This window comes from Galleria mellonella, unplaced genomic scaffold (assembly GCF_026898425.1).
Source record: "Galleria mellonella isolate WM207_F2 unplaced genomic scaffold, CSIRO_AGI_GalMel_v1 utg329, whole genome shotgun sequence".
NCBI classification, from domain to species: Eukaryota; Metazoa; Arthropoda; class Insecta; order Lepidoptera; family Pyralidae; genus Galleria; species Galleria mellonella.
This window is the reverse complement of record NW_026442078.1, coordinates 357,536-379,140: the sequence shown is the minus strand read 5'-3', so window position 1 is coordinate 379,140 and position 21,605 is coordinate 357,536. Positions and strand designations below refer to the sequence as shown.

Here is a 21,605-nt window from a genome sequence, read left to right as displayed (position 1 = left end):
ATGATATAATTACTCTTTTGCATTACGGACACTCAAAGTGCATATGTGGTTTCATCGAATCAAGTCACCTTATAAGGCGCTGACAACATTTTTCGTTTTGCGGAGAAAGTTTTGTAAAACGTGTATGAAATATGTCAGAGTGCGATCACCATCCATTACATTAACGTCTTTAACTTTATAGTCATTAATATAAGCATCATATAACATGTTTGTTTTTCAGAAATCACCTAAACAAAATAAGCAATTGAAATAAATAAAGATCATCAGATAACAATTGTTGATTTTGAGAAAAACATGTCTCAAGAGTTAATCCCTCATTGGGTCGACGCCAAAAACAACTAGACTAATGGATATCGAGTAGATATAGACCATGGTATGTTTGTCTTTCATCTTTTCTTTTGCTCACATAGTTTTTACAGTAGTTGGTATGGGAACAAAAATAATTTCAACGGAAACATAACCTAATTGTGGTCGGCAAGTACGACAGACGGTTTAAAAAATTGTCGACGCGTGATAAGCGTAAATAAGACGTCAAGGAGTATTCTATCTGATGCTTTAACACTGTTATCAGTATCACAAGGTATTACTGATCTATTTTATAATCTAACTTGGTCAGACGGACAGCGTGTAAGTACGCGAGGTATTTATTACATATTAGTTTCTCTGTGTTACAAAAGTTAAAGGGCTTCGTTGATTAAATTAGTTTCTACTAATTTTTGTTTGAAACAGTTTCAATTACAAGTTACATGTTTCGAACGAGGATTTTTAGCAACTCAGTTACGTAACTGAACCTCTTATTTATTGAAAAAATATCTGATTAACAAAATTGGTATAATTAATGAATAGGTATATCCCGTAACAAGCAAGTATAGTAAGTTCATTAAAATGTCCAGTTACATATAAATACTGAGCTTACGAATATGTTCGTTATTATAAAAAGAATATGGTATCATATACAAAAAATAAAGGTGAACTGAGAATATCCGCCTTTTTTATATCATTCAATCATAAAACATTTAACAGTCATTCAGTAATAAAACAATCACAATAAAATAATTACAATAAAATTCATACAATAAACAGTCAATTACGCTTCTTAATTTCAGCCATTATCCGTCCACTGCTGGACATAAGCCTCCCTCATAGACTGCCATAAAGGACGATCCTGAGCCACCTGCATCCACTGACTCCCTGCAATGCATTTCAGGTCGTCATTCCATCTATTGGGGGGAGGGTCGTCCTACACTACGTTTGCCCGTACGCGGTCGCCACTCAAGAACCTTTCAATTACGTATAAATGGCTGAAATTATTTGAGTGATATTTTGTACATAAATATATAGACTATATATATATATATATATATATATATATATATGTAGACTAACATATAGAACATTTTAATATTTTAATTTATGACTTCGTATGACTGCATGATTTTGATCGACAGGGATAAAAAGTAGCTTATGTCTTTTTCCATTGCAAATATTGTATGCTGAATTTCATAATGATTGATCTAGTGGTCAAGGGGCTAAGAGGGCAAAAACAAGCTCACTTTCACGTTTACAGTATTAGGATTCACGTGGACAAAGCCGTCGGATACAGATAGCGAACACCTCTCCCCAATTTACGACTTATTAACCTGTTAATTAAAATCTCGGTCGTATTAATTTGCCGCTCCTTCTATCTATACATCACGCATACATGATTCGGGTATCAGGTATACAAAGACCCATGTCATCTCAACTGCCTTGGTTGGGGACAATTAAAATTCACCCCTATCGCGGTCACACGCATTGTCTCCCTTATTTGTGACGTCACCGCCCAGCCACTATTGCACTCTGTAATTAAACCCTCTTTAATATTCCGGACGTCGGGCCTGATTGGATTTTAAGGCGCCACGTTGATTGAAAGTAAGGGACCTGCAAAGGTGTTTAATGAACACTTGACCTACGTTTTCATTTTAATTTTTGTAATGATCATATAGATATTACTAGCTGTGTCCTGTGACTTTGCTCACATGAATTAGCGGTGGTAAAGTCTAAAGTGGTAATTAAATAATGACGACAATATTTTATTTACCAAAGGGAGACTTTGGACAAAAGTCGTTTGCTTGGGCACCTCTTTCTCATTCGTGTTTCTACAGTAAAGCAGTTGTGTTCGCATTGCTGTGTTTCGGTTTGAAGAGTGCGATATGGTAGTGAATTTACAGGGTACAGAGGAATAACACCTGAGGAATGGCAACACGTTTTGTATCATGAGCGAAACAGTATACTCTGTTATGTCCATGGTACTGCTCATGTCTATAGGCGCCGGTTACCACTTTCCATCAGGTGGGCCGTTGCCATTCTAAGTTACATAAAAAAAATTTACTCTGCATATAACTTTAATATTGCAAATATTTATGGATTATAAAGGTCCATCTGTCGCATTTTTGTTTCATCACACTAATGATCAGTCAAACAATGTAGCGCTTGACACCTGTTTTATTGAATAATACTATTGTAATTTAAAGATACCATATTTAGGAAGCACATAACATGTTTTAATGGCAATGTACTGAAAGTAGACGAAAATATGTATCTAATTAAAGACATTGGTGTCTAAGATCAGGCTAAGCCTAGTTTAGACACTAATGTGTTGGACATGTTTGCGCTTGAAGGTGAGAAGCTCTTGGTTGAAATGAAATGCTTGTCCGTGCCTCAAGTTTTATAATAAATTAAAATAAATACAAAAGTGCGTGTAGTTCTATCCGTTAACAAAATTTGAATGTTTGACCTTCTAGCGGTTAAACGGTCTATATCTATGGTTCTAATATTGCAAGTACGAAAAATTTACTTTTTATTAAAACGTCTATACTGCCAAATCTTGAACATGCCCCCGGCCTTGGAAGCTTCAGCTTTCAATTTTAAAACCTTAAAACTAGAATTAGTCATCAAGTAAGGGACATATCTTGCTGTAAGCGCGTCTCACGACACCTGACGATGTGCGAATATCGGCTACTCTAGTGATGCCGTCTTTGCCAGGGAAGATCTTCACTATTCGACCGAAATGCCATTTTAGCGGCGGTAGGTTGTCGTCCTTAATAACTACTAGCATATCAGGCTGCAGTTCAAGTGTGTTCTTCCTTCCTTTAGTCCTTATTTGAAGTTCTGACACGTATTCTTTCGCCCAACGGGACCAAAATTGCTGTCGAATCTGCTCAACTCGTTGATAACGTGTCAGTCGATAAACAGGCGTCTCAGTGAAGTCATCACCAGCAGGCGCAGTAAGTGGACGTCCCACTAGAAAATGGCCTGGACTAAGAGGTGACAAATCTTGTGGATCTGAGGACATAGGGCTTAAAGGACGGGAGTTCAGGACCGCTTCAAATTGTGTCAACACTGTGCTGAACTCCTCGTAGGTTAAGTGCGCGTTTCCTACTGTACGACGTAGGAAATTCTTACAGGACCGAATTCCAGCTTCCATAATCCACCAAAATGAGGCGCATAAGGCGGTATGAATGTGAATTGAATATTCTGAGCCGTGGCATATTCTATAATCTGTGACGAACAATTAGCTAAAAAATGTTTAAAGTCATTCATCAATCCAACAAAATTTCTACCATTATCAGAAACAATCTTACATGGATTGCCACGCCTAGATATAAATCTCTTTAACGCTAATAAATATGCATCTGTTGACAAGTCACTGACGAGTTCTAAATGTACAGCGCGCGTTACAAAACAAATAAATAAGCACACATAGCATTTTGTCGTCCTAGCACCTTTACCCTTACGATTAAGTATGAGCATTGGTCCGGCGTAGTCCACCCCAGAACGCATAAAAGGAAAGCCCGAAGTTAAGCGTTCTTTTGGTGAATCTCCCATAAGGGGAGTAGGAGTCATACCTCTCAAGCGTTTACAAATAATGCAATCATAAACAACCTTCAACCTGCAACAACTGCTTGTGTTCGTGTCTGAATAGTAGTAGGGAGAAAATATGTTTAGATGAAATTAAAATCGGATGTTTTTATCAAAATTAAAGTCGGGAGAATTTACAATCCGACCACCAACACGAATTAGTTTATTTTTATCAATAAATAAATTTAATTTACACAAATTATGCTTATTAACTAGAGTACTATTATTTGTGAGTAACCTATACTCATCTGAAAACGATTCTAGTTGAGACAGTCGAGCCAAAGTTATATCAGATTCCCTCAATTAATTGACAGTGAGAGTACCTGACCGTTGAGTATTTTTATTGCGCGTATTATGAATAAAACGTTGCATATATGCGACAGTTCTTCTCATGCGACTATATTGAGAAAATCCAACAAATGGAAAGAATGTACGTTCGCAGTCTTGATCAGTAGCGTAGGAATGCGTCACACTGGATTTCAACTCAGGCAATAGTTGCTGAGAGTCAAGTGAATTTAATGATACATTATTGCAACTGAAGTTAGTGTAACGAAGAAAAGATGGGCCTTCCCACCATAAAGTAGAAGATGAGAGATCCTCCATCTGAATACCGCGCGAGATCAGATCAGCTGGGTTTTCCTTCTCTCTGACATGACGCCATGGAAGTTCCTTCCCCAACTCATATATTTCTGCCGTTCTATTTTGTACAAAAGTTTTTTGTACTAAATAGAAGAGTCCTTCTTCTGAGACCTTGCATTCGAGTGCCAGCTGCTTTAGACACCTAACAATAAGAAACGGTGCGGAGGCTGTCCCATACGTTACCGTGTTTAATTGATAAATACCTAACGGTTCAGATGGATTGTCACGCCACACAATCGCTGGAGATCTGGAGATCGCGTTGTAATTCGTTTAGGAGACACTGCCTGTACATCTTTTCGACGTCTGCACAAGCAGTGTACCTATGTTGTCTGAAACGAAGCAAAATGTCAACTAAATCACCCTGCACTGGAGGTCCGATTTGTTGAATGTCATTTAAAGACACTCCACTACTGGTGGCGGCACTCGCATCGAACACCACGCGAAGTTTTGTTGTGCTGCTGTGCTCACGATACACGCCGTGATGAGGTAAAAAGAAGTGTGGGGTTCCATATAAAGTTACTCGCGTCATATGATCTAATTCGATGTATTCGTGTATAAATTTAAAATATATTTTTTTATAGTTAGAATTACGTTCTAATTGCCTCTCTAGTGCCAAAAAACGACGTTCAGCTTGTGACAAAGATTCACCCAAAACAGATGGCGACTGTTTCAGTGGCAAGCTGACGCAAAACCTTCCGTCACTATTGCGCGTGGTAGTACGAATGAAAGCTTCCTCACAAGAGCGTTCTTCGTCAGTCTGTATGTCACTAGTTTTAGGCACCTCTTCTAACTCCCAAAACCGTCGTAACTGAGTGTCAATAGATTGAGTGAAGTTACATTGGACAGACGTATTGATATTGTGCGTGTTAAACTCAATAGGCCCTGAAATAATCCAACCTAACCTTGTATTTTGTAAAAAGGGTCCATTGGGTAATCTCATTTTACCCTCGCATAATAAGTCCCAAAATAAGTCTGCGCCTATTAAAATATCAATATTTTGAGATTCATAATATTGTGGATCAGCCAGCTGTATATAGTCAGGTATCATAAACGACTGCGCGCGTTGACTATACATAGCAGTAGGTAGCGTAGATGTAATGTGCGGCAACACAAAACATTTAATGCGTGCGGAGTAATTTTCAATGCGTGATTTGATCTCGATATCACATATCTGTGATGACGTTGTTACTGTGTTGCCGACACCTCGAATTTCGCAAGTGGACTGTATTAAGTTTATATTAATTAAATCGCATAGTGGTTTAGAAATAAAACAATGTTGACTACCACAGTCGAGAAGCGCGCGTGCTAAGTGAAACTTATTGTACCTATCGGCTATCTCGACTATAGCTGTAGACAATATAACGGGTCGCATAGTAGATTGTTTGTGAATTAAATTAGAATTATCTATGTGTGCACTGTTTACTCGAGACGAATGAATTTGCGCGGGGATGGACGGCGCGGGCGGTGCGACGGTCGCGGGGGTCATTTGACTAGAACCCGGGGTTCCAGTGTCGGATAGATGCATTGATACGACCGCTACTCGATCAGTCACGTTATTATGAATAAGCGTGTTGTGTTTTTTAAAACACAGTCTGCAAGGTCCAAATTTGCACATATTAACTGAATGCCCTGGACGTAAACAGTTCTCACATAATTTATTTGCGGTTATAAATTGCAGTTTAGCGTCTAAGTTAGTGTCCAAAAATGTTTGACATGAATAAAGTGGATGATTGGCGTTACACATTAAACACGATTTCTTAGTAGACGTGATTCGACCTTGCTGTGACTTATTGGTGGAAATATTGCAGTGCACTTTATGATGTGATGTTTTATGTGACGGATAATGTGACGATTGTTGTAAAGTCGCGTTTTGAGTTTTAACGTCACTGTTAACTCTGTGTGAAACTAGCAATGTTTCCAACATGTCAGCCTTGTCTCTGAGGAACATGAGTAAATCATCTACCTTCAGTGAAGAAATATCATTAATATATTTTCGTGTGGTGCATTTAAATTGTTCCCATTCACGTTCGGTGGTTTCATCTAACTTAGACGTTATAATAAATATAATTAACGTATCCCAGTACTCAGTAGGCTCACCTAATATTTTTAATGCGCGTAAATTTCTAAGAATAATATCTGTCAGTTTTCTGAGTGCATGTGGTGATTCCTTAGAAAGTTTTTGAATAGTGAATAAGGCCTTAACGTGGTTATGCACCAACAGACTGCTATTGTTGTATCTGTTGAGAAGTAGTTCCCATGCTACCACATAGTTACTAGCAGAGAATTCTAAGGAATCGATAACTAACTCCGCGCTTCCCTTTAGTGACGATTTTAGGTAGTGGAATTTCTGAATATCGCTAATTTCATCGGAATTGTGTACTAGAGATAGAAAAATGTCTCTGTATTCGATCCAATGCTCATACGTTCCATCATATACAGGTAGGGAGATGGTCGGAAGTTTTATAGACTGTGACGCCCTATTACTACCCTTACTGGACGCGCTAGTGACCTCTACCGATTTGAGCAAACATTCAGCTTGAGCTAGTGCATGATAATAGCAATCTTCAAACAATTCTCGTTGCGTCAGCTGCGAATCTAAATCTGAATCTCGTACAATTTTTTCGATTTTTGTTTGAACATCGCTAAACTCTGTAAATAAGCTCGTAACACCTTGCATGCGTAATTTTACATCGGCGCATTTTTGATTAGTTAATTGTTCGAGGGTAATATCACTAACGGCATTAGAAAATTTAGTAAGCCTGCTTTTTAATATGCCACGCGTCTTGACTAGATCCTTTAGCAATTCATTATCGTTTTCATTATTAGCGACTAGCCTATTAGGGGATCTTTCACGATTTATTTTAACACTAGCCTCATTTATACTCATTTTGGCAAATTATGAAGGTACTTACGTTTGATTCTTGGTCTGTAAGATCAGCCTGTGCTAGCTGCGACACAAAGCTGCTTCTTATTGCTAAACACAAGAACTGTAACGTGACTAAAGGCACGGTGTGACACAATTGAAGCGAAGGAGATGGGGTTAGGGAGGATGGCAGACCGTTCCGGAATGCGCTTATGGACGATTGCTGTCTGCTGCTGCTCCTCCGACGCCTTAACCTCGATCCTTACTAGATGTCTTCTCACTTCTCGTAGTCCAAAACTTGTGCGATGAATTGGCATACGATGAGTCCAATGGTCGCTGACTCGTACTTTTCGTATTATTATTCGGCAACGAAGGTCCAAAACACGTATGTTTGCGCTTGAAGGTGAGAAGCTCTTGGTTGAAATGAAATGCTTGTCCGTGCCTCAAGTTTTATAATAAATTAAAATAAATACAAAAGTGCGTGTAGTTCTATCCGTTAACAAAATTTGAATGTTTGACCTTCTAGCGGTTAAACGGTCTATATCTATGGTTCTAATATTGCAAGTACGAAAAATTTACTTTTTATTAAAACGTCTATACTGCCAAATCTTGAACAGACATAATGTTACATTTTATACTTATATATTAAACTTTGAAATTATTGTAGTCTATAATTGTTTATTTTTATATGCATTAGGTCTTTAATATTATTATTAAAAAAAAAAATAGTTTAATCGCAACAAAATTAATGTGCTTGTAAGGCGGGCGTAAACCTTATCAATTGCAAAACGATTTATCAATATCAGATCAATATTCGCAACGTAATCGCGTAACATAATCACGAATGAAGAACCTTCTTTCGGAAGTCGCATATAAAGCGACATGAATTTGTTACGAAAGTCGGTTGTTCACAATTAATTTTATGGTAGGTTTTTAACAATTTTTACTACGTCGACAGTAATAGTCCGTTATAAAAATTACATAAGTTTCCACATGACATGGCCTCATTGACACACCTCAGTTCTCCTTCGTCACCCAACCTAATTATTTGCGGTAATCAATATTCACGAACTGTATAGTCCCCGTTCTACTTGCATTTGTCTTGGAATTAATGTCGTCAAGCCATTGTGCATTTTAAACAACTTTCAATGTATTTTTATGTACGATACGCGATGCAAATTTAGTACTTTTTTTTATATAATAAATAGCATCGCTTCTTGCTTGTCGGTATTTTATTAATTTTGTAATGTTATGAAGTCTCCTTTTTTTACGCAGCACAAACCTATGTGCTGTAAAGCAAAATACACTATTCCGAATATAAATACATATTGTAATAATTCAAATCTGCTTTATTCACGTTTAAAATTAGGGGATTACCAATTAGTTTCGAACTCAATAAGAACCCTTATTCATGGGCCTGGATCATAGCTAAGTTGAGAACAGCACTGCGCGAACAACGTGCTGTTTGTTACTTTGCGTGTGTCTTCGGCAGCGGTGGTAGTGGCGATGGACCGACTTTATAATATAGTATCATTCACGATAGTTATTTTTTTTTTTTTTTTTTTTATTCAAATAAACTTACATTGAAGCACTTTTGAAAAGTCATTACATTTTTTTTAATTTACCGCTCGTTCGGAAAGCTGTCTCATCACAAGAAGAACGAGCAAGAAACTTGCGTGATGCTCTTTTAAATAATTTTATTATTATTTTACATTTTTAAGTTTAATTGTGTGAATACAAACCACCAATTAGCACTAATTCAATTAAATACTCAAAAAGAAAAAAAAAATTGAATACATAACCAACTGGTTAAACAATTAATAAGAGGAAATCAGTCATAGTGATTAGAGCAGACCAGTCCCTACAAGCAGCACCCGTTCACGAGTATGACGGATGAGCCAGCCATCACTGCGCTCGACCATATTTTAGGGAGCCCAATGACCCGGCCCACCACGCCGCCACAAGTCTGGACATTTTAGTGAGCATGACTACTCAAAACACTAGACCACGTCAAAGCTACTCACAATTGCCATCTGATAGTTATAGTATTCACATTTTACATAAGAATGCATGCGGCAATTAATACAAAAAACCGCTACGCTTTCATATTTCTAAAATTAATCAATTAAATCAAGAAAGCAATGAGAAAATAAAATTATAACGTTGTATGCTAATAAACTAATTATTTACTTGATATGTTGTCATCTATGAATTCGTCTATCCTGTAATAGGCTTTCTTACATAAAAATTGTTTAATATAAGATTTGAATTGCCTCTCTGTCAGATTTAATGCAGATTCCGGCAGTTTATTATAAAATCTTATGCAATTACCATAGAATGAATTACTGATTTTGTGCAGACGGCATTTAGGTAAAATAAGCTTATTTATATTGCGTAAGTTTCTACTTGTACAGTCTTTGAGTTTTTTAAAACTCGCTAAGTTCTTCCGTGTATACATAATATTTTCATAAATGTATTGTGAAGTAACTGTGAGGATATTTGAGTCTTTAAAGCACTGACGTAATGACTCTCTTGAACCCATACCATAAATAGAACGTATGGCTCTCTTTTGTAAAACAAATATAGTATTTATATCGGCTGCTTTACCCCACAGCAGTATGCCATAAGACATTATGCTATGGAAATAACTAAAATATACAAGTTTGGCCGTCGCCACGTCTGTTAATTGCCTAATTCTTCTAATTGCATATGCAGCAGAACTGAGTCTACTGGCCAATTTTGAAATATGGGGCCCCCATTGTAATTTCGAGTCCACTGTTATACCTAAAAAAACTGTATCATTAACAAAATTTACTATTTCGTCATTAAGCAATAACTGTGTATTTATTAGTCTTACATTAGGAAGTGTAAATTTTATACACTTTGTTTTGCTGGAATTTAATAATAGGTTATTACATGTAAACCAATTTAATATTGCAGACATAGCACAATTTACATCGTCTAATTGATTACTTTGACGTCCAATTTTAAACACTAACGAAGTATCATCCGCAAACAGCACTATATCTGCAATTTTCTCTACCATAAAGGGAAGGTCATTTATGTAGATTAAAAAGAGAAAGGGGCCTAAGATTGACCCTTGTGGAACGCCCATCTTAATATTAGCTCCCTTAGATTTTACACCGTCAATATCTACAGTTTGAACCCTATCCTCTAAATAAGTTCTCATTAATTTTAGATCATTATCTCTTATACCATAATGTTCGAGCTTGTACAAAAGCGTTTTATGATCCACACAATCAAATGCCTTTGATAGGTCACAAAAAACTCCGAGTGCATCCTGTGACCTCTCCCAAGATTCGAAAATATGTGTCATTAGCGCAACACCTGCGTCAGTGGTAGACTTGCCGGCGGTGAAACCATATTGCTGACTGTGAAGCAGTCCGTTAACCCTGAAGTGATGTAACATTTGATTTAACATTATCTTTTCAAACACCTTACTTAGTACTGGCAAAATAGATATAGGTCTATAGTTCCCTGGCTCAAATTTATCTCCTGATTTAAATAGTGGGATTAATTTGCTAAATTTCATTAAATGTGGAAAAACGCCATTATCAATACATTTATTAAAAATAGTGGCTAGATATGGAGCAACAATATCTATGAAAGAACTAACTACTTTTACAGACATGCCCCAAAGGTCTTCCGTATTTTTTAAATTTAGCTGTTTGAATATTTTTATGATATGAAAGGGGCTAACATGTGAAAATTTAAATCTTAAAGAACAACAACCGATATTAGTCTCTAGTAATTTTTTTGCTCGAGATTGAGATGAGTCCAGAGAAGATGTAATATCAATCGGAATATTAGCAAAAAAATCTTCAAAAATATTAACTACATCTTTTGTTGTTGTTATTAATTTATTATCATAATTTAATGTAAATTGATTACAGGCTATTTTAGATCTTCCAGTTTCTTTATTTATAATGCTCCAGATGGTTTTAATTTTGTCAGAAGACTGCTTAATTTGTTTATTAAAATAATTAGACTTAGCCATAATACAAACTTTTTTAAAAATTTTAGAATAATTTTTTACATAAGTGGTGAATTTGTCATCAAATCGATATTTTTTTTGATCGTATAAATCAAACAAAATATTTCTACTTTTAAGTATTCCTACTGTTGCCCATTCCGTGAATTTAGATTTAACATGAACTTCTTTTTTCTTGAAAAATTGTTCATATTCTCCGGATAAAATATTAATTAGCTTGGTGTAAAGATAATCAGGATTATTACTAGATTGTAACAGCAAATCCAATTTATTTTTAATCGCGCTTTTGTATTTATTAATATTGTAAACGTTTATTTGTCTTTTTGATTTTTTATTATTGTTGACTTTATTGATTTGACTGCTAAACTTAACAACTTGACCACAGTGATCTGAAGGAAGTTTATTTATTATGAATTTTTCTGTATACTCGCAGTTACAAAAAACATTGTCAAGACAAGTAGCAGACGTGGCAGTTACACGAGTGGGTTCATGAAAGACATGACATAAATCAAATGACTGAAATAAACTAATAATTTTTGTACATGTGGGTGTGTTACAAAGAATATCAACGTTAAAATCTCCACATACAATAATTTTTTTAATACTATTAAATACTTTTTTTAAAATATCCTCCATCACCCCTTCAAAAACATTGTAATCACTATTAGGAGGCCTGTACACACATATAAGGATATAATTTTCTAGTTCTATACAAGATAATTCTATACAACACTCAATAGAAAGTCTAACAATGTCAGCACGTTCCTTTACTTTAATATTATTATTCAACTATAAATAAAAACATTTGAAATCTAATGTGTTAACTAAATTTCTCGTCGTTCATAATGCATTTTATTTATTTTAAAATAAGAATGGTGAGATTATTTACTATATATAAATATTATCTATTACTAGTAATTAGAAACAAAAATATGATTTAAATTGCTATTTTTCCGAGCGAATTGTACCTATAAAAAATATTATAAAACACAAATATATAAAAATTACTTGTTACGATGTTCGTCCACGCTAACCTCCGAAACTGCTCAACTAATTTTAATGAAATTTTGCAATTGTGTTTTGTTGCTGTAATTTGAGTGACTTTCTTTTATAACACAGGGAGCAAGTAAGCATGTGGCTCATCTGATGATAAGTGACTACCGCCACCCATGAACACCCGCGATACCAGAACCATTGCAGGTGTGCTGCCGGCCTTATAATATATATGATATGCTAGTTTTTATTCCAGTAAATGACATATTATATATATGTCATATAAGACCTTAGGCTTTACTATTAAAATTTCGCTAACATCATTCATTTCATATTTATATGGAAACAGAATTGCACTCCATTCAAAATCGATGCACCTTACTTGCAACATTTTAATTAGCTCCCGTAATCAATGTGCACTAACACATAAACACGTTCGCACACGGCTGTTATTTATCATCTTCCACTTGATGTATGAGGTCTACGAACCCGAGAGACGCTTCCATCATGTCGTGGTGCGGCTCTCATATTGAAATTTGCGGTTCCGGTGCCACCGGTAACTTGTAGTTATGAATTTTCAGACTGATTGCTGTATTATGTTCGCCAGTATGAAGATGTTAGTCTTTATTAGAATGTGAAACGGTTTCTTAGATAACATAGTTGGGAACAACGGTATTTGTGTTAGTGTACAGGTTTATAATAGTAAAGTTTTGTTTGTGTGTGTACGTCAGTCTTATAGCTATTTGTGATAGAGTGTAGTTGTGTGTGTGACTCGTAATTGCTATTTTAATATTATAATCTTCTTCAGTTTCTTTTTTTAAATGGCTACCACCATGGAGACAATGGTGATTTTTTTGCCAATGTGAGGGTTACAAAAGACCTCTGTGTAATTTATTATCATGACGTTTTTCGGTAATGTAGATAATTACTTCAGTTGAAGGTTGAGTTCTCTGGAAGAAAGGACAATACATGTTATATACATGCAAAATACAATTGAGTTTAATATAATATGTATATATACATACATAAAATAATTCTATGAGTCAATTTTTTTACACCCTTACTATTTTAACTTTTTATTGAAAAAGCTATATTATGTAAGGTACTAAAATATAGCCTGTCATTACGTTGCACTACAATGTTTACAATAAAAGTCATCATTAAATTGTGTTGTTTATTTTAATTTAATCTATAATAAAATGTTGAATAAATAGAAAATGGTATTCTTCGTGTTGTCACAGATCTGGGAGACTTTGTACAAAAGTCGTTTGCATGAGCACTTCTGTCCCATTCGTGTTTCTACCATGAAGCAGTTGTGCTTGTATGGCTGTGTTTCGGTTTAAAGGGTGGGATATGGCAGTGAATTTATAGGGTACAGAGTAATAACACCTGAGTCCAAAGGAATGGCAACGCATGGGAGATATTATGGGCGAAACAGTATACTCTGTTATGTTCATGATACTGCTCATATATATAGGCGACGGTTACCACTTTTCATCAGGTGGGCCGTCAGCTTGTTTGCCATTCTAAGTTGCACCCTTCACACCGAAATACGGCCACTGCTGCTTCACGGTAGAAACGTGCATATATGTACACTAAACAACAAAGAAATAAGCAAACTTATTTTCACATTTACTCTATTAGTAAGGAAACAAGTTCCATATTGTTGTATCAACTATTAACTGTCCACCGCTGAACAAAACCTCCCTCATAAGGGGGGTTTTGCCAGTAGTTGCCATGCTTGGCAGGTGGGTTGACAATCGCTTTTGGTGATGTTTTAAGATGGATACTGCTGCCCATCCCTCCCCCATAAGCTCGCTTAGTCGCCTCTTACGATACTCACGGGAAAGGAAGGGGTGGCCTATTCTATGCCGGGAGCACACGGCTAAAGTTTCATATTACCTAAAAGTAAAACATTAAAATTATTATTTTTTTACAAGGGAATTTTGTCAACTTTTTATGTTATATTAAAATTTGTTTCAATTATTACGTATAGGAAAAGTGAAAAAGATCTTAGCAGTTTTATGCAAGAACTTGTAAAATAAATGCAACAACAAATAAAGAGTGGTACTAATGCGACCGGTTCGAGTCAAGCAAACGAATAAGTTAATCGACCTCGATAAGCCAGGATGTGGAGTAATTATCATGGAGATAACAACATTCAGTAATTTCTCCTATAATATCCACTTGGATATGAACATAAGCGATTGATACGGTGAAACAATTTCTACTAATGTAGATTAAGTGTTTCGTATCAGTGTCCATTACGGGAATCGTAAATGGAGGAGAAATGTCACAAAGTCTCTTCTACAGGATTTAAAGCTAATTATATTCATCATCATCTCATCATAATTGAATTATTATATATGGTAGTAATAAAATAGTTTATTGTGTCATAAGTAGGTGTGTCATTATCATATCAGCCGTTAACTGTCCACTGCTGAGTCCCTCATACTGCCATGAACAGGCCTGAGCCACCTGCATCCATTGACTCAATCAACTGACACAATGGTTGCAATGCATTTGAGGTCATCACTTCATCTAGTGGGGGGTCAAGAACCTTTCTTTGGCCCACATGCAAATGTAAAATTATCTTGTACAGTTCTTCTCAGAAGATAACAACATCCCGAATCCAGTAGAATAATCATAAAAAATGACAATCTAAAAGAGTTTGTAAACAAGTCTATTTGAACAAAGATTTTTTTTCTTTTCTATAGGTAAAGGACAGGAAGAATTACAATTACGAGTTTTAATTTAAATTAAAAAGTAGTTTACTTGCCACAATCATATCGGTTTTCTGTATTCTGTGTTTGAAGTAAAGTTTTACTTCACAAAATGTTTCTTTGTATACGACACTACTGTCTGATTTATATAATTTTTTTAACGTACTTTCATCTAAAGATTGAAGTTTTAATAGTAGAAGTTATTTCTTAAAAAAAAAAAACAAGCATAATCAAGTTATGCTTGTGTTTTTACAAAGCCATGCAACAACAGGTACTTTGAATATTATTATTCGTTATTCCTTATAGCTTCGGATTTAACCACATGAAAAATTTTACTAGATAATAAGGGAAGAAAAAAGGTCTGGTAACAAACTACTTGTTTGTGAAGACGTCAGCGTCCGGTAAAGTTTTTAGTTATATTTACTGAAAGTGTTCGTAGTTGCAACTTGTTATATTTTCAAGCTACTACAAAAAAAGTAGATAAATTTTTACGTCGTCAATTCTGAATGGATTATTATATTTATATTTGTAATAGATAGAGTTTGCGTCCGTCTTGGTCCCATCCAAATTTTGGTGGTCCCTATAGATTGCCATAAAAACAATTCTGAATCAATTATGCTCTTAATTTTTTTTTCTTTCTGCAAGACTCGAGTTTCGAACGAGTTTACGAGTATATATAAGATTTCTAACATAAAAATTGCATTGTTTCTAAATAAACAACTCAAAAATTTGTATTTAAGTAGTCGTTTAAATAAGTTGTTTATTTCTTAATATAAAACACAAAATAAATAATATCACACGAGTAGAAACTCATGCAAAGTTAGATTATATAAATTTATACAAAGTTACGATTATATATTTAAATGTAAACTTAAATTAGTAAATAAAAAATCTCAGTTGTTTGAGTCCTCTATAGATGAACGTATTTACAAATATGGTTAAATATTTATTGAGTTAATCCATCACAAAAAAAAAAATCTTTACTCTTTATAATATTAGTTTAGACAAGTAAATAGAGAAAACAATATACTTTACATAAAACTATTTTAAAATAAAACTAATAATATTCGTTTTATTCGACTCGACTCCAGCAGTCCTGTGTCACGGAGCCATCGATTTTCCTTCCCTGGCCTCCATCCAATCTTTCTTTTCTTTGCCTAATTTATTTGCGAATGAAACTCGGCAGATCTTATGTAACATCATTGTTTGTTAGCAATAATATAAATGTGCCAGGCTTTTCTGCTTTATGTCCTTACATAACCATCAATTGTAACTAAAATGATGATGTGAAGAAAATATTTAGTTATTGTTTCTGTGGATGGCATTTGTTTTCGAGTTCTTTTTTTAAATAAATAGCATAAAGAATACAAATAGTAAAAAAAATATATTATGGTCGAATACAATATTGTCAATTGGTAATGTAGAGGTTATACCAAGAACAAAATGGGAGGTTTATTATTAAAAAAGAAAAAAAGTTGGAACATTATTTAAAAAAATGTTATTAATATTGGTTCAAGATCGGCAAAGACATTTCGTAATGTATACTTACACAGAAAAAAAAACCGATCGAAAAATCTTTAAAATGTTAGTGTTTATAATAAATTTACTACAGGTTATGTGATTACATTTGTTTTGTTTAATAACCGCTACCATTAATATGTATGTATTAATATGTAAGTGACTGTCCATATTAAATGTGGTAGTCAAACAAATAATCATCAAATAACCAGTGATACGGACTTCCGCAAAGTAACACCTAGTTCAGTTAAAAAGTTTACTACTGTAATCTTCTGAAGGAAATAATAAAGCATATCTTTTTTATTACCTCTAAGTAAGTAAGTTTCTTAAATATTATTCTCTTTGTTAGCATTTTGTTACATAGAAAAACTGAGATGAAACAGCGTAGGTGAAGCTAATAACGTTGTAAATTTGTTGATATATGCTTCAGAACATCAAAGTGGAGTAACAAAACAAAAAGGTACAAAGTTTGGTAAAGTGCGGTCAAATCATAGCTCTCTTGGGAGGATAGTTTCATGAAAGTTTCCTATCGCATCATGGGCCCACCTCTACGTGTGTGTGGCTTTAGTGTTAGCGGTGCATTGCAATTAAATTTATTTTGCTCATTAGTTTTTATTTCTTATTAATTTGCTTTTAATCGACTAAAGAGCTTCAATTCATCTGTATGTTTTTCTTTATTGTCATCATCACAATCATCTATTGTCCACTGTTAGACATAGTTTTCACCCATATTACGCTACAAAGTACAATCCTGTGCTAATTGCATACAGCGACTCCCTGCAACGATCTCGAGATCGTAACTCGTTTTATCTTATTTTTGTTTATTTGTATAATTAATGTAATACGAAATCTTTGCTAATTGAATCTAGTTATACAAAAAATTAAATTAGGTACCTGGAATAGCCATAAAAGATGACCATTTTTTACATAATTGGCTTCAGTTATATTTGTATATCGACTGTTAATTATTTTTAGAATAAAAATAGCTTTGCGTTTACTACTAACTCTGTATTGATCTTATTTTTTTTTGCCTAAGTTATATTTTCGTTAAAAAAAAGTTAATTATAATTACTATAACTTAAACTACCATTATAAATTAAGTAATTTACTCTATTTAAGTTTATGCTAAAATACGTTGGCTGAATTGAATCTATACTACCTTTGATATTTCTTATTTAAAAAAGTTAGTCACTAGTAATACTGATAAAATCTTATTCAAAGGCACTTTACCGACCGATAATTTGTTTCAAGATTAACACGTAGTTAAAAGCTGGCGCTACTAATGATCTTTAATTTGACGGTTCCAAATTAGACACATCGCTACGAACGTGGGCGCAGGCGATTAATTTAAATAGTCAGATGAGACTTGCATTTGAAAAACCATATACATAGATTTCCTACTGATGAGTAACGGGAGTTGAGTAGCTAAAGTTATCTAATAGTTGATGTATAAGCTTGGTAGCTGTTTAATCAACAGTTAGGGAGCACCTGCATTTTTATAGTTGACGCTGAGTCAATTCAGCTTTGATGATACATTACCTATTCATTTGTTTCGAATCAATACTTATTGTTGATTTTAATTATTTAATAGAACATTATACGTTATTATTTTATGATTACGTAGGATTATAATAAAAAGAACGATATATCAATACTTTTAAATGTATCTATACATTAAAGAGTGGGAGATGGTGGATGCGTTATTTACCGCTTACAGTCACGTTGCATTTTTGTTTTACCATTCGATACGATCCTGATGTAGCCCTGCAATAAAAGTCTGGAGTAAGTTAGAATTGTAATACGCGTACATATTTATTTTGTTGGTATATTTCCTAAACACTCAGTTAAGTATAGCTTTTTTAACTTTTCTTATAATATATTTTATTAAATTTTGGATTTTATTATAGGTTATGTTATATGCATATATAAGGTTAAGCAACATAACAAACTACCTAACCTTCGTGTTTATATGTTTACGAATTTATATTATTTATATTTATATTCAGACTAAATTACGCCTGCGGCTTCGCTCATGTGTGGTTTTCCATTTCTTGTTCTATAAAATGTTACGTGTCTAGGTATCTTTTAAACGGACGAAATTTCATACGAACTTTGAACAATTATTTAAAAAAGTTTGTTCTTATTGTTCACCTAAGAGTATATCAAGAACCTGTCAGGAAAATTTGAAGATGCAGCAGTTTCGGCTGTACGTTGATCATCCTTTTTTATATTTACGTCTCAAATATATATATATATATATATATATATATATATATATATATATATATATATTGTCGGTACATCAAAAAAGGCATAATATCGCTGGTGTTACAGGCATTCATAGGCGCGATGACCGTTTACCATTAGACGGGCCGTATGTTTATTTACCACTATAGTCGTATAAAAAAAATTTTATTGGATCATCGTTCAAATATTTTCTTAAACTGAGGCAACCTACTATGACATACGTATGCTTATTTGCCATTTGAGTAATAAAGCTTTTTATATTTGCTTAATAATTTCCTGAGTAATTCATATTTAGATTTAACAGCTAGCAAATCGAAACGTGTTATTATCAGCATTTTCTTCTTCTTTTTCGTGTCGATAGTTAACAGTCAGATATTTTAATTCCTATTTATAAGTATAGTATTACATTATCTCTGCTCTATTAATTTAAAAGCATTATTTGAGATTCTTGGGCTGTTTAAGCAATTTCATAATATTTATTGACTATAATTTGATTTTAGTGTTAGTTGTTGTAAGGTCTATGTATGCCACTAATTAAATTATTTTTCTTTCTTTCTTTTATTCAGTTTAATCTAGGAGATCTTGACAAATATCGCAGTACTGTTTTACACATAGATATTTAATGTATTCATGTCTTTCTGCATCTTTATTATTCGAGTTATTTGAATATTTTTGCAGGTAAATGGATTTGGTTTTTGGTAAATTGGTATGCAGTTATTGTAATTGTCATAAAATTATTCACAATATATTTAGTAGGGCTTTATCATAACTTTGAATTTTGAATGTAAAATATTAGGATAGTCCCAGGGGTTCGTTGAGTTACCGAGAAAGATGCGGACGAAACTCATAACGTTATTTACATTTATACAACTCATTACCCTGAAATGTGTTCTTTGTTTGTATATACTAAGTACATTAATTAAAACAGTATTTTTAAAAAGATCATAACTAACTTCTGTTTTTTGTTCACAGGTATTGGTGAAAATTATTAAACATTAAACAGGGTGAGAAAGTTAGAAATTACGCAGCATACGATTTTGTAACCGTAGTGAAATAGAAAATAATTTACAAGAAAATAGAAGAATGAATTAATATTTAATTTGTAGCATAATTTCTTTTTATAAATATTCGTGTTTAAGATAATGAATTTAGCTTTCGTACATATAAAAATTAAGTATCAGACAATGTTCCATCATCGTTACATTTCTTTTTTTCATTTTCTGTGTTTGGAATCTTACAACGTCTTCAATATTCGTCAAATTGTAGATTGAACATCGGTTCAATGCTCTATGATATTAGTTAATATTAATACATAGTTTTTCAATCTAGTTTATTGATTTTTAGAGTTCTACATGAGATAATGTTTATTATATAGTCTCGTTATTGTGACCAGGTTTAGTTCAAATATTAATAACAATTTAAAGTAACAAAACATATGTAAATAAATTAATATATTTTTTTTTGTACTAAACAAACATATAGCAAACAAGTATACAGCCCGTCTGATGGTAAATGGTAACTGTAGCCTGCAACATTATGAGTATCACGTGCGTTTATGAAACCTTAATACACCTTTTTTGGGGAAGTCAATTTCTTTTTTAATATTTATATTGTCACAAGTAAAGTCTACATTCAAATAATATTTCAATATTGAAATGTTATTTAAGCTATACGTTCTTGCGCACTATTAAATATTTCATTGGAAGTTTTTGCAGGTATTTAAATGTTAATGTTTATGATAACTACATTATAACTACTTAAATATTTATCTTGGATCTTAGTATGTTCATTTACTGATTGTAACAAACCTGCTATAGAAGTGCTATATGACGGAGATGTGTCAGTTTCGAAACAGTATTTCGCAGGTCAATTTCATGAGCTTCTGTATTCACGCCGTTCTCAACTCTACACTTAACAAAACAAGGTTCAATTTTCCACAAACTATCGTTCAACTCATTACATCCGTCGCATTGGAAGCTAATTCATTTTGCATTTCTTTATTGTATGCAAACGAGGAGTTCTTTAACAAGATGACTTCATTAAGAACCGCTTTCTACAGTTCAATTTCATAGGAAGTGGGAAATTATATTTGCTGAGCATTTATATTTCAATAATATAGTTATTGCAGGAACTTTATTCAACTACATTGAGTCGTGCCAAGTGGTTGTCAGATTATTAAAGTCTGATATTTATGTAGGTACTCTCAAACATATTTTGCGCACAGTAAAAAACTCCGCTGGCATCTTGAAGTGGGCACTAGATAATTCTGAGGTGGGCACAGCCCATTAGCTCCTCTTAAATATGTCTATACTAGTCAAACATACAGTCCATTTGTTGGTAAACAGCTGTCAGCGTTTACGGACGCCTAAGGTTTTGGCTATCGCAAATTGTCACGTGCGCATTACAAAATAGGGGTCGGTCCCTTATAATTAAGATAATTCAGAAAATCCAATCACAAACCACGTTCATGTTATTTTTATTCTCATATACCTTACCTTTATTTCATTAATTCAGCTGAATAGTTATGATTAATCTTGTCCTTCTTTTATGTAGTCTATACACAGCATCGCATTATTTCCTATATAATTCCTCTCAGTATTTTACATTAACAACATCAGGACAAGATTATGTTAAGATAAATGATTGTAAAAAGGTACCTATTAATGCACCCTGTATGCAGTTATTATTAGCAAATGTAGCCGTATTTATT

At 33.7% G+C, this 21,605-nt stretch overlaps 1 protein-coding gene across 2 annotated transcripts in view; it reads left to right on the top strand.

Annotated features, from left to right (window-relative positions):
* Window positions 1–21,605, top strand: part of LOC113511818 (caskin-2) — a 350,084-nt gene that overhangs the window by 60,970 nt on the left and 267,509 nt on the right. The gene's annotated exons all lie outside the window — the stretch shown is intronic.